This window comes from Mustela erminea, chromosome 4 (assembly GCF_009829155.1).
Source record: "Mustela erminea isolate mMusErm1 chromosome 4, mMusErm1.Pri, whole genome shotgun sequence".
NCBI lineage: Eukaryota > Metazoa > Chordata > Mammalia > Carnivora > Mustelidae > Mustela > Mustela erminea.
In genome coordinates, this window is record NC_045617.1 from 119,913,901 (window position 1) to 119,927,389 (window position 13,489).

The 13,489-nt window shown below is 37.5% G+C and overlaps 1 protein-coding gene across 2 annotated transcripts in view; it reads right to left on the bottom strand.

Moving 5' to 3' along the window:
- LOC116588953 (SLA class II histocompatibility antigen, DQ haplotype D alpha chain-like) overlaps positions 1-13,489 on the bottom strand; it is a 125,707-nt gene that overhangs the window by 55,026 nt on the left and 57,192 nt on the right. The window lies entirely within an intron of this gene.

A 13,489-nucleotide genomic window follows, 5' to 3' on the forward strand; every position in this document is an offset into this window, starting at 1 on the left:
TATCAATGTTATTCTTCTGATTGTGGTATTATACTGTAATATTTTAAAGTAGTTATCATTTGAGAAAAATGTGTAAATGGTACACAAGATGTCTCTGTATTTTTTGTTATCACTTCATGTGGGTCTATAATTATTCAAAATAACAAGTTTAATTAATATGCTCCCCATTTGAGCATTAAATTATGGCAGATAGAACTATGGCACAGGTCTTCATGAATAATTATTTAGACCTTAAAATGAATATTTATAGAAAAAGAATAAATGGAGAAATTGGGTAAATATGTAAAATATAGTGTTAAGCAATCTCTGCAAGATAAAAAATTCTATGTTATAAACACACTTAAAAACAGAAAAAGGGAGCCCCGCCCTGCAGAGTTCTGGCATTAGCACTTCCCAGAGCATTGGTTACATCTTCCATGTGACTGCAGCACAGTGCTGACTTCCGATTGCTCAGAAGCATTCCAGGGTATGCTTTGCCTGGATCATGGTTGATATATTCAGCTACACATCCTCTCAACCACCTGTCACCAAAATGACTAGGAGGAAGAACACCCAACAGTGAAAAAATTCAGAGACTGTGCCCTCTCCATCAGAACTATTGGATATGGACATAAACAGTATGTTGGAAAGGAAATTCAGAGTATTAATTATCCAGGCAATGGCTAGGTTGGAGAAAACCATCAGTGACAACATAGAATCTCTATTGGCAGAAGTGAAAGCCACTTGGGAAGTAGTTAAAAATGCTATCAATGAGATCTAATCTAATCTAAATACTCTAACAGCTAGGGTAACTGAGGCAGAAGATAGAATTTGTGATCTAGAGGACAAACTGATAGAGAAAAAGGATCAGGAGGAGACATGGAAAAAACAGCTTAGAAGCCATGAAAACAGAATTAGGGAAATAAGTGACACCATGAAATGTTCCATCATCAGAATAATTAGGATCCCTGAGGGTTGGAGAAAGAGAGAAGACTAGAAGATATAGTTGAACAAATTCTGGATGAAAATTTTCCCAATTTGGGGAATGAAACAACTGTTCATATCCTAGAAACAGAAAGGTCACCCTGTCCAAAATCAATGAATCTAGAAAGACCTTAAGAAACTTGGTAGTGAGATTCATGAATCATAATTTTAGACAAGAGCTTCTGGAGGCAGCTAAGGGGAAGAGATTCCTTATGTACAGAGGAAGATCCATCTGAATAACGTCAGACTTTTCCACAGAAACCTGGAAAGCCAGAAAGGTCTGGCAGGACATATTCAGGGCATTAAATGAGAAGAAGATGCAGCCAAGGGCCATCTGGGTGGCTCAGTGGGTTAAAGCCTCTGCCTTCGGCTCAGGTCATGATCCCAGGGTCCTGGGATCAAGCCCTGCATCAGGCTCTCTGCTCAGCAGGGAGCCTGCTTCCTCCTCTCTCTCTGCCTGCCTTTCTGCCTACTTGTGATTTCCATCTGTCAAATGAATAAATAAACTCTTTAAAAAGAAAACATGCAGCCAAGAATACTTTATCCAGCAAGGCTGACATTCAAAATGGGTGGAGAGACAAAGAGCTTCTTAGACTGAAAAGCTTTAAAAGAGTATGTGGCCTCTAAGCTGGCACTACAAGAGATATTAAGGGAGTTCTATAAAAGAAGAAGGAACCCAAGAGTGTAACAGAACAAAAAATTACAGAGACAATATATAGAAACAAGGACTTCACAGGCAACATGATGTCAATAAAAACGTATCTCTGAATAATCACTCACAACATGAATGGCCTAAATGCTCTCATAAAATTGCACAGGGTTGCAGATTGGATAAAACAACAGGACCCATCCATGTGTTGTCTAAAAGAGACCCACTCAGAACCTAAGGATACATCCAGATTGAAAGTGAAGGGATGGAGAAACAACTTTCATGCTAACAGGACTCAAAAGAAAGCTGGGGTAGCAATTCTCATGTAAGATAAATTAGATTTTAATCTAAAGACTGTAGTCAGAGATAAGGAAGAACACTCCATCATTCTTAAAGGGTCTATCCACCAAGAAGATCTAACAACTGTAAATACTTGGGCCCCCAATATGGGAGCAACTACATAAGAGTGCTTATGTATGCTTGATCAGTTAATCAAGATAAAGAGTCATATTGAAAAAAAAAAAAAGAGTCATACTGATATGAATACATCAATAGTAAAGGATCTTTTTTTAAAAGATTTTATTTATTTATTTGACAGAGGGAGATCACAAGTAGGCGGAGAGGCAGGCAGAGAGAGAGGAAGGGAAGCAGGCTCCCCGCCGAGCAGAGAGCCCGACGCGGGGCTCAATCCCAAGACCCTGGGACCATGACCCGAGCCGAAGGCAGAGGCTTCAACCCACTGAGCTACCCAGGCGCCCCAATAGTAAGGGATCTTAAGATGCCATTCTCAGTAATAGATCATCCAAGCAGAAAATCAATAAAAAAACAAGAGCATTGAATGATACATTGGACCAGATAGACCTCATAGATACAGACAGTATATTCCACCCTAAAACAACAGAATACTCATTCTTCTTGGGCACACATGGAAATTTCTCCAGAATAGACCACACACTGGGTCACAAATCAGGGCTCAACTGATACCAAAGGACTGAGATTATTCCCTGCATATTCTCAGATCACAACTTTGAAACTGGAACTCAACCACAAGAAAAAGTTTGGAAGAAATTCATACACTTGGAAGCTAAAGATCACCCTGCTTAACAATGTTTGGATCAACCAGGAAATCAAAGAAGAACTTAAACAATTCATGGACTCCAATGAGAGTGAAGACCCTTCCATCCGAAACCTATGGGATATAACAAAGGTGGTCCTAAAGAGGGAATGCATAGCCATCCAAGCCTCCCTCAAAAAAATGGAAAAATCCAGAATACACCAGCTCTCTTTACACCTTAAAGAACTGGAGAATCAACAACAAATTAAGCCAACCCCCCCACACAAGAAGGGAAATAATTAAGATCAGAGCAGAGATCAAAGAGATAGAAACTAGAGATACAGTAAAACATATCAACAAAACTAGAACCTGGTTTTTGAAAGAATCAATTAGACAGATAAACCACTGGCCAAACCAATCCAAAAGAAAAGAAAGAGGACCCAAATTAATAAAATTATTATTGAAAAGGAGAGACCAGGACTAACACCAAGGAAATAGAACCAATCATCAGAAATTATTACCAACAGTTATATGCCAATAAGTTAAGCAACCTAGATGAAATGGATGCATTCTTCGAAACCTATAAACTTCCAAAACTGAATCAGGGAGAAATTGACAACCCGAATAGACCAAAATCTAGTAACGAGATTGAAGCAGTGATCAAAAACCTCCCAAAAAACAAGAGCCCAGGATCTGATAGCTTCTCTGTAGAGTTCTCCCAAACATTCAAAAAAGATATAATACCTATTCTCCTGGAGTTGTTTCATAAAATAGAAACAGAAGGAAAACTTCCAGACTCTTCTTATGAAGCCAGCATTACCCTGATCCCCAAACTCTGCCAAAAAGGAGAATTTCAGACCAATATCTCTGATGAATATGAATGCCAAGATTCTCAACATGATCCTAGCTAATAGAATCCAACAGTACATTAAAAAGATTATCCACCATGACCAGGTGGGATTTATCCATGGGATGCAATTGTTGTTCAACATTTTCAAATCAATCAATACAACAAAAACAATCAATAAGAAAAGAGAGAAGAACCATATGGCCCTCTCAATTGATGGATAAAAAGCACGCCACAAGATACAGCATCAATTCCTCATTAAAATGCTTCATAGTATAGGGATGGAGAGAACATCCCTCAACTTCATAAAATCTATCTATGAAAAATACACAGCAAGCATCATCCTCAATGGGGAAAAGCTGACAGCCTTCCCTTTGAGATCAGGAGCACGACAAGGACGCCTACTCTCACCACTGCAGTTCAACATAGTAGTAGAAGTTCTAGCAACAGCAATCAGACAACAAAATGAAATAAAGGTATTCAAATTGGCAAAAAAGTCAAACTCTCTCTCTTCACTGATGACATGATACTTTATATGGAAAACCCAAAAGACTCCATGCCCCCCCCCAAGCTACTAGAACCCATACAGCAGTTCAGTAATGTGGCAAGATTCAAAATCAATGTCCAGAAATCAGTTGCTTTCTTATACACTAATAATGAAAATATAGAAAGGGAAATCAGAAAATTGATTCCATTTACTGTAGCACCAAGAACCCCAAGATACCTGGGAGTAAACCTAACCAAAGAGGTAAAGGGTCTGTACTCAAGGAACTACAGAACACTCATGAAAGAAATTGAAGAAGACACAAAAAAGATGGAAGAGCATTTCATGCTCATGGGTCAGAAGAATGAACATTGTTAAAATGTCTATACTGCCTAGAGAAATCTATACTTTCAAGGCCATCCCAATCAAAACCCACTGGCATTTTTCAAAGAACTGGAGCAAACAATCTTAAAATTTGTATGGAACCAGGAGAGACACTGAATTGCTAAGGGAATGTTGAAAAAGAAAAACAAAACTAGGGCATCCTGTTGCCTGATTTCAAACTTTACTACAAAGCTGGAGTCGCCAAGACAGCATGGTACTGGAACAAAAACAGACACAAAGACTAGTGGAACAGAGTAAAGAGCCCAGATATGGACCCTCTACTTTATGGTCGAATAATCTTTAACAAAGGAGGGGAAATACCCAGTGGAAAAAAGACAGTCTCTTCAATAAATGGTGCTGGGAAAATTGGACAGCTATATGTAGAAGAATGAAACTCGACCATTCTCTTACACTATACACAAAGATAAACTTGAAATGAATAAAAAAATCTCAACATGAGGCAGGAATCTTATCAGAATACTAGAGAAGAACATAGGCAGTAACCTCTTCGACATCTGCCACAGCAACTTCTTTCAAGATATGTCTCCAGAGGCAAAGGAAACAAAAGCAAAAATGAACTTTTGGGACTTCATCAAGATCAAAAGCTTCTGCACAGCAAAGGAAACAGTCAACAACAACAAAAAAGAGGCAACCCACGGAATAGGAGAAGATATTTGCAAATGACACTGCAGACAAAGGGCTGATATCCAAGATCTATAAAGAACTCCTCAAACTCAACACACACAAAGCAAGCAGAACACATGAACAGACACATCTCCAAAGAAGACATACAAATGGCTAACAGATCATGAAAAAATGTTCATCATCATTAGGCATCAGGGAGATTCAAATAAAAACCCATTGAGATACCACCTTACACCAGATAGAATGACCAAAATCACCAAGATAGTAAACAACAAGTGTGGAGAGGATATGGAGAAAGACGAACCCTCTTACACTGCTGGTGGAAATGCAAGTTGGTACATCCACTTTGGAAAAGAGTCTGGAGATTACTTAAAAAATTAAAAATAGAGCTACCCTATGACCCAGCAATTGCACTATTGGGTATTTACCCCAAAGATACAGATGTAGTGAAAAAAAGGGCCATCTGTACCCCAGTGTCCATAGCAGCAATGGCCACAGTCACCAAACTGTGGAAAGAACCTAGATGCCCTTCAACAGATGAATGGTTAAAGATACGGTCCATAAAGACAATGGAGTATTATGCCTCCATCAGAAAGGATGAATACCCAACTTCTGTATCAACATGGACAGGACTGGAAGAGATTATGCTGAGTGAAATAAGTCAAGCAAAGAGTCAATTTTCATATGGTTTCACTTACTTTTGGTGCATAAGGAATAAAACAGAGGATATTGGGAGATGGAGAGGAGAAGGTAGTTGGGGGAAATCAGAGGGGAGGCAAACCATGAGAGACTGTGGACTCTGAAAAACAAACTGAGGGTTTAGGAGGGGGGTTGGGTGAGCCTGGTGGTGTGTATTAAGGAGGGCACATATTGCATGGAGCATTGGGTGTGGTGTATAAACAATGGATTTTGGAACACTGAAAATAAAATAAAATAAAATTTAAAAATATAGCAATGGTATATATTTTGGAAAAAATACTGAAATATACATTAAAGTTTTTGTACTGGTTATCTCATGATAGAGAAGAGACATTAATTAGTTTCTATTAATTATATAGACTTTCAAACTTATTTATCAAGCAAACATTGTTATATAATATGCAATGTGGTTGGGACACCTGGGTGGCTCAGTGGGTTAAGCCTCTACCTTCGGCTCAGGTCATGATCTCAGGGTTCTGGGATCGAGCCCTGAATTGGGCTCTCTGCTCCACGGGGAGCCTGCTTCCTACTCTCTCTCTGCCTGTCTCTCCGCCTACTTGTGATCTCTGTCTGTCAAATAAATAAATAAAATCTTTAACAAAAATAAAAAATAATATGCAATGTGGTGTATTAATTTTTACTTTCAAGAGCAAAGAAGAATGCGAAACTTTAGAGTTCTTATGGACTTGGATTTTGGCAGTCTTGGAATTCCTCCAAAATTCAATAATCTCACTGAGATGTAGCTTGGAATTGATTACAGTAAAGTCAGTGTTATACTCTTTTGTACATGGTAGATAATCAAAGGCAGGGACCAATTCCCTGCATACCCTACCCCCTGAGTAGGGAGGTTTCATTCTGGGCCAACTTTCAAGTCATGAAGTAGAACTTCATTACAACTACTGTTGTTTCCTTTCCAATGCTGAAGATGGTAGGATACTTGGGTATTTTTCTCCTTTCTTGACAGATAGTTCAATATCCTACAGATAGCTATAGAAAACTTCAAGAAATCCTATTGAAGTATATTCCATCATGAAGTATGATCTTGTGTTTCATATAAAATGAGGTTTTCCACTTCTTTACCATTGACTAGAAACTGGCAAGCCTAGAGTAATACAAAGATGTCCACTTGCTGTAGAAACACAAGCATCCACACCAGATTTGCAGTATTTCAAGTGTTTACATGGCATTGCCATGCGGGTACCTACATTATCAGTAAATCAGGGAATGGATTGGAAAGTCAGTGAATACATAGTGATAAAAAATAAACCACAGAGTTTTGTTTTTTGTTTTTGTGTTTGTTTGTTTGTTTGTTTTTGTCTAATTTAGGAAACATGTATTTTCTACTCAAAGGGTAAAGATCTGGTTCCACAATTCTATTAGGAGGCTGAGTTCTAGCTGTGTATGGGGTAACTTCTGAATTATAAGAGCATAGTCACCCCAGGAATATTCTCAGCAAATAATGTCCTATTCTTGTCATTAAGAGATACTTGAATCCAAAAAGAATCCAAAAAGGACAAATACTTTGTTAGTTAATATTGTTTGGTCATATTGGGAAACTGTTTTCTTCTGGGATAATTAAAAATTTTATCGTTATATGGGTAAATGCCCACTGGTGGAATTCCTGGATCATATGATAATTCTAGTTTTAATTTTTTGAGGATTTTCCATACTGTTTCCACAATGGTTGCACCAGTTTGCATTCCCACCGGTTTGTTTAAGAGCCTGTATTTTTATGTTTGTCTCTTTTTTTCCCTCTTTTTTTGTTTTTGTTTCTTAAATTCTGCATGTGAGTGAAATCATATGGTATTTGTCTTTCTTTGACTGACTTATTTCAAAATGATTCAAGATCTAAATGTGAGACACGAAACCACAAAGTTCCTAGAAGGAGGATTCCTTGTCCTCCACATCTTTATCAACTCCTGTTGTTTTTGTATTGTTGATTTCAGTCATTCTGACAGGTGTGGGGTGATATCTCATTGTTTTGATTTGCATTTCTCTGATGATGAGTTGGTGTTTAGCATTGTTTCATGTGTCTCTTGGTCATCTGTATGTCTTCTTTGGAGAAATGTCTGTTCATATCTTCTGTACAGCTTTTAATTGGATTCTTGGGGGCTCTTTGTGTGTTGAGTTATATACATTTTTTCATTATTTTTGGATACTAATCCTTTATCAGATATGCTATTTGCAAATATCTTTTCCCATTCAAGGGGTTGTCTTTTTGTTCTGTTGATGGCCTCCTTTGCTGTGCAAAAAGCATTTTATTTTGGTGTAGTCCCAATAGTTTAATTTTGGTTTTGTTTCTCAGGACAAAGGAGTCCTACCTTGAAAAATGTTCCTGTGACTGATGTCAAGAGCTTATCACCTATGTTTTCTTCTAGGAACTTTGTGGTTTCATGTCTCAAATTTAGATCTTGAATCATTACGAAATGAGTCAGTCATAGAAAGACAAATACCATATAATTTCTCTCACCTACAGAATTTAAGAAACAAAAACAAAAACAGAGAGAGAAAAAAAAAAGAAAAATTTAAAAAACCAGGCTCTTAGAGTACAAACTGGTGGTTGCTAGAGGACAGATAGATGGGGGATGGGTGAAATAGTTAAGGGAATTAAGAGTTCTTTTACTGCAAAGAGCCCTGAGTAATATATAGAATTGCTGAATCACTATGTGGTAGACTTGAAACTAATATAACACTGCTGTTAACTCTATGGGAATTAAAATAAAATAAAATAGAATGAATGAATGAATAAATAAAATGATTGATAAATGAGTTTAGCAGTTGAGATTGGAAACTAATTGTGTTGCACTGATGGCATCACAAGCCATCATCCACAAGCTTTGCATCCACAAGCCTGGCTGAGGTGAACAAAGGGACAGGCTATTTGGTTATTCAACTTCAAGAGTTCTAGTATTCTGACCAATAGCTCCACATGTAGATTTTGTTTAATTGCTGTGTTTTTAAACCAACCACAATAGATTTGTCAGTCAACATTGGAAGCAGGAAGAGGAGAAAAAAGATCACCTTTATTGTATTCTAGACTCTTGAGTGATATTTTTTTTCCTTCCAGGCATTGAAAATATAAATTTACATATAGTTATAAATAGAAAGATGTTTAGAGGCTTGAGATCATGGTGGAATAGCCTATTTGTAACTACTTTTAAATTTAACATATGATAAACAATTTTGTTTTGTTGCTAAATGTCCTTTTAAACCATTGTTTTGAAGGACTATATATAGTAATGTCATAATTCATTTATTTAGTCCTTTAAAATTTTGTACACTTATGGGAGTTCATTGCAAGCACCTTTAGCAACTCTATTGAATGGTTGGACTTCCCCACAATGGAACACGAACATCCATTCATTTACCATAACTTTACCCCACCCCTCATCTAAGAGACTGAAAATTTCCTTTTTGGATATATGAGTCATCTAAAGAGAGAGTTTTCTCATTATGGTATTTCCAGTGAATTATCAGCCAAGTAAGCCCAAAGCCCATCTTTTCATAAGCCTTTTACTACTACAGTCTCTTAAGCCATGACTTAAGTGCCTCATTTGAAAACATCAACTAATTATCAATGAAGAGAAGATAATTTTTGGAAATCCAACAGTGTTATAAAGAAGGACTTAATGAACAAAATGGGGAAAAAATGACCTCAGAGGTAAGGCAGGGAAGACAACAACATAAACAAATAATTATTCTCAGAGAGATTTGAAATACTGTGAAAAAAGAAACAGAACAGAAATTAAAGTGTATAGAGAAAAGAGATAATTAAAAAATAGAGTTGCAGTAAGAGGAAGAATTGCTGTACTTGGTTACTTTTTCTTTTTCTTTTTAAGAGCGAGAGTGAGAGAGAGAGAGAGAGAGAGCTGGGAAGAAGGGAAGAGGGAGAGGGAGAGAGAGTTTTAAGCAGGCTCCTCACTCAGTTCAGAGTACTAGGTGGGGCTCAATCCAGGATCCTGATATCATGACCTGAGCTGAAATCAAAAGTCTAATGCTTAACTGACTGAACCACCCAGACATACCTGTACCTAGTTAGTTTTGCCAATTCATTATTTTTTGCCCATTCATTATTTTTAATGACTTTTAGAATCTTTTAGTTCTCTGATTGTCCCTTTTCATAGAATTTTACTTTTATTTTATGGGGGTAATATATATTTTTTTAAGATTTTATTTATTTATTTGACAGACAGGGATCACAAGTAGGCAGAGAGGCAGGCAGAGAGAGAGGAAGGGAAGCAGGCTCCCTGCTGAGCAGAAAGCCCGATGCGGGGCTTGATCTCAGGACCCTGAGATCATGACTTGAGCTGAAGGCAGAGGCCTTAACCCTCTGAGCCACCCAGGCGCCCCTGGGGGTAATATTTTTATAACCTTGAAAACCTTTTCCTGTTTTAGTTGTAAAAATGTAAAACAGAGAGAAAAGCTGGAAGAGTAAGAAGAGTATATATGTAAAAATATACATATAATATATATAAAATATATATATATATAATTTTTCAGAAACTGTACACATCATGGATCTTTGTCTTTTTTTTTTTTTTTAAGATTTTATCTATCCATTTAACAGAGAGAGGGAGAGAGATGACAAGTCGGCAGAGAGGCAGGCAGAGACAGAGGGGGAAGCAGGCTCCCTTGGGAGCAGAGAGCCCAATGCAGGGCTCGATTCCAGGACCCTGAGACCATGACCTGAGCCAAAAGCAGAGGCTTAACCCACTGAGCCACCCAGGTGCCCTGGATCTTTGTCTTTAAATACTGTAGTGTATATTTCCTAAGAAAATGACTTCTTTAAAGGAAGATTTTTATGTATTTGTTCATGAGAGAGAGAGAGAGAAAGAAAGAGACAGAGGGAGAAACAAGCTTCCCGCTAAGCAAGGAGCCTGATGTGCGACTCCATCCCAGAACCTGGGATCATGACCTGAGCCAAAGGCAGACATGTAACTGACTAAGTTACTCAGGCACCCAGAAAATGACTTTTCTTTATATAGCCAGGGTATACGTACCATTTCATTGAATTTAGTTATTTTATCTAATCTGTATTCTCATTATCATGTGGACTTTTGGAAAATATATTAAGTCCAAAATTATATTTCCTTCTATGAATATGCTGTGTCTCTTCAATTACTCATGGTTTTATGCTCTATGGTAAATTTTTATAATTACAAATTTTAATATTTATATTTCTTGTCAATTTAATGCTCTGCAATATTATATTTCTGTTCCTATTTTAAATGGAAATTCACTCCCCTTTCTCTCTGCCTCCCCTTGTTGCTATTGTATATTTTATTTGTGGTTATTAGGAGCCTGGACTGACTGAGACAAGTGATCCTGCCTTCCCATATGCTCTTCCCTGGTTGGAGAAAAATGTGTTCAATGATATTGATGAGATTCTGCAAAGGCTATTTTCCATCATCCTTTCTTTTCACCACAAATCTTGTCTTGCAACCTTTTCCAAGGTCAGACAGTTACTCTCCTCCTGCAAGAGCTAAGTGTATATGTCCCCTCTCATAACCTTGTTTCCTTTTCTCAGGTAGGAATATCAAGGTGGTGTGTTTTGGAGCATCCATAGAGTTTCAGTAGACTACTTGATTTGGAAAGAAATCATCATGGATTGCATGGAGCACTGGGTGGTAAACATAAACAATGAATCATGGAACACTACATCAAAAACTAACGATGTACTGTATGGTGACTAACAGAACACAATAAAAAAAAAGAAAGAAAAAAGAAAATAACTCATCAAATCAATGTTTCAAAGATATTGGTAGTTGACTTTTAGAAGTTTTCTTGAAAACAAAAATGCAAGCAATCAGAAAATCCCTATTAATATGCAATGTTTAAAGATACCCAGTCTACATGAAGACAAAGGGTTTGGGGTCCAGGGACAAGGCATAATTCCTGCTGGACAGAATCTTAATATCTGAAAAAGGCTGGGTATGGAACAATAATTCCCATCTGAAGGAAGATGTTAGAAATGAGCAACCTAAAGAGATTCTGAAAACACATCTCAGAGAAAAAGTCAAAAGAGAACCACCTGCCAGGCAGCAGCCTTGGGCTTGCTACACCTGCTAGCATGGATTCCAGACATCAGTGAACAATGAAAGAAGCCACGGAAATCACACTGAGAATGAACTGAAAAACATGAGATGGTATAAAAGATCTAGATATCTCATTAATTTCAGTAAAAGCAAATGGACTAAACTTTTGATTAAAAGACAGAGATTGACAGATTGATCACAAAATATAAATGCAGGTGATAAGATTTTTGAGACATATGACTAAAAGCATAAAGGCCATTCCAGAGATTGATTGCAAAAGATGGAAAAGATCTGTCGTACAAGTACTGAGTAAATAAAATTGTTATGTATATATTAAGGTCAAAAACTAAATTTTAAGGAAAGGGGCACCTGGCTGGCTCAGCTGATAGAACACATAGCTCTTGATGTCAGAGTAGTATGTCCAAATCCCATATAGGGCGTAGAGCTACTTAAAAAAAAAAAAAAAAATTCAGGGAAAACACCTTCAGGGCAGAAGGACTCATGTAATGATAAACATTCACCCTCTTAAGAAAGATATAGCTACTCTAAGCATATATACATCTAATATAATAACCTAAAATATAAGAATAAAAATACAATATACAGGTAGAAGATGATAAACAAAAGCATTATAGTAGGATATTTAATATATGGCTCTTAATTCCTCAGAGGCCATGCAGTAGAGAGAAAGGATATAGATGTTTTAGACAACACAATCAGTAAGCTTGACCTAATGGGCTTGGATATATTATAAAGGTATTGCGAAGGTTCTCATGCATGTGCTGAGTGTTGGATTCACCACAGCTTATTATATTATTGAAAACAAAAAATAGGTGAAAAAATAAGCTTAGATGAACAAGAGTGAGTCATGAACCAAGAATTACGATCATTCAAAATTTTTACACCTTATGTGTGCATGCAGGGGAGACAGAGAGAGGGAGAAATAAATATGGGGATGCATTTGACTCCATATAAACAGTCATGAATAACATTTTATATAAATAATCCTGAAATCCAGCCAGTGTAGGACAAGATTCCTTCCCAAATCACCCTTGTTTTTGATCTTCTGAAAAGAGGAGAAACCACTCAAATGATCTATTTGAGTTTGCATCACCTCCAATCTGTGGCCGTCTTTCTCCCAGATTCCATGGTTCCTTTCTTGCCCAGTTCTTCCCTTTACAGTCCTATTTATTCTCCCCTCTTCTCTGTCTTTCTCTGTACTCCCAGTAGCTGACCCACATGGAATTACCTCCTAGCTCCTTGAGGCTCCGAGTAATAAAAAGCATAATCAGAGGATTGGAGAGAGAGAGGAAAGTGGGCTGAATTCTGTCCCTACCCTGCTGCCCCCACTCCAACTCTAGGAAGGTTACAGGAGGCTGCCAGTTTCACTTAACTAGAAGGTCACATATATCAGGTGGCTCTCTACACAGTACTCTCTGCCTCCAAGAACCCTTTATCACTCTGTTCCTTCATCCAGTCAGGCTTGAGGAGGGTAACCATGCTCCTGTTGTCCCTAGGCTAGGATACCTTTCTGTCACTATGGTTTGCTACACTCTGATGATCATAGCTTTGTAAATAGATGCGTTATTAAATAAATTCTATTCAAATTAACCAGTTTGAGTTTCCAAGCATATTCCTGCCAGGAACCTGACTGATATACATTTAAATCCAACTTCCACCTGCCTCTTTCCTCCCAGAATGTCCCTGTTGTTGTTCTATGTTAAAATCT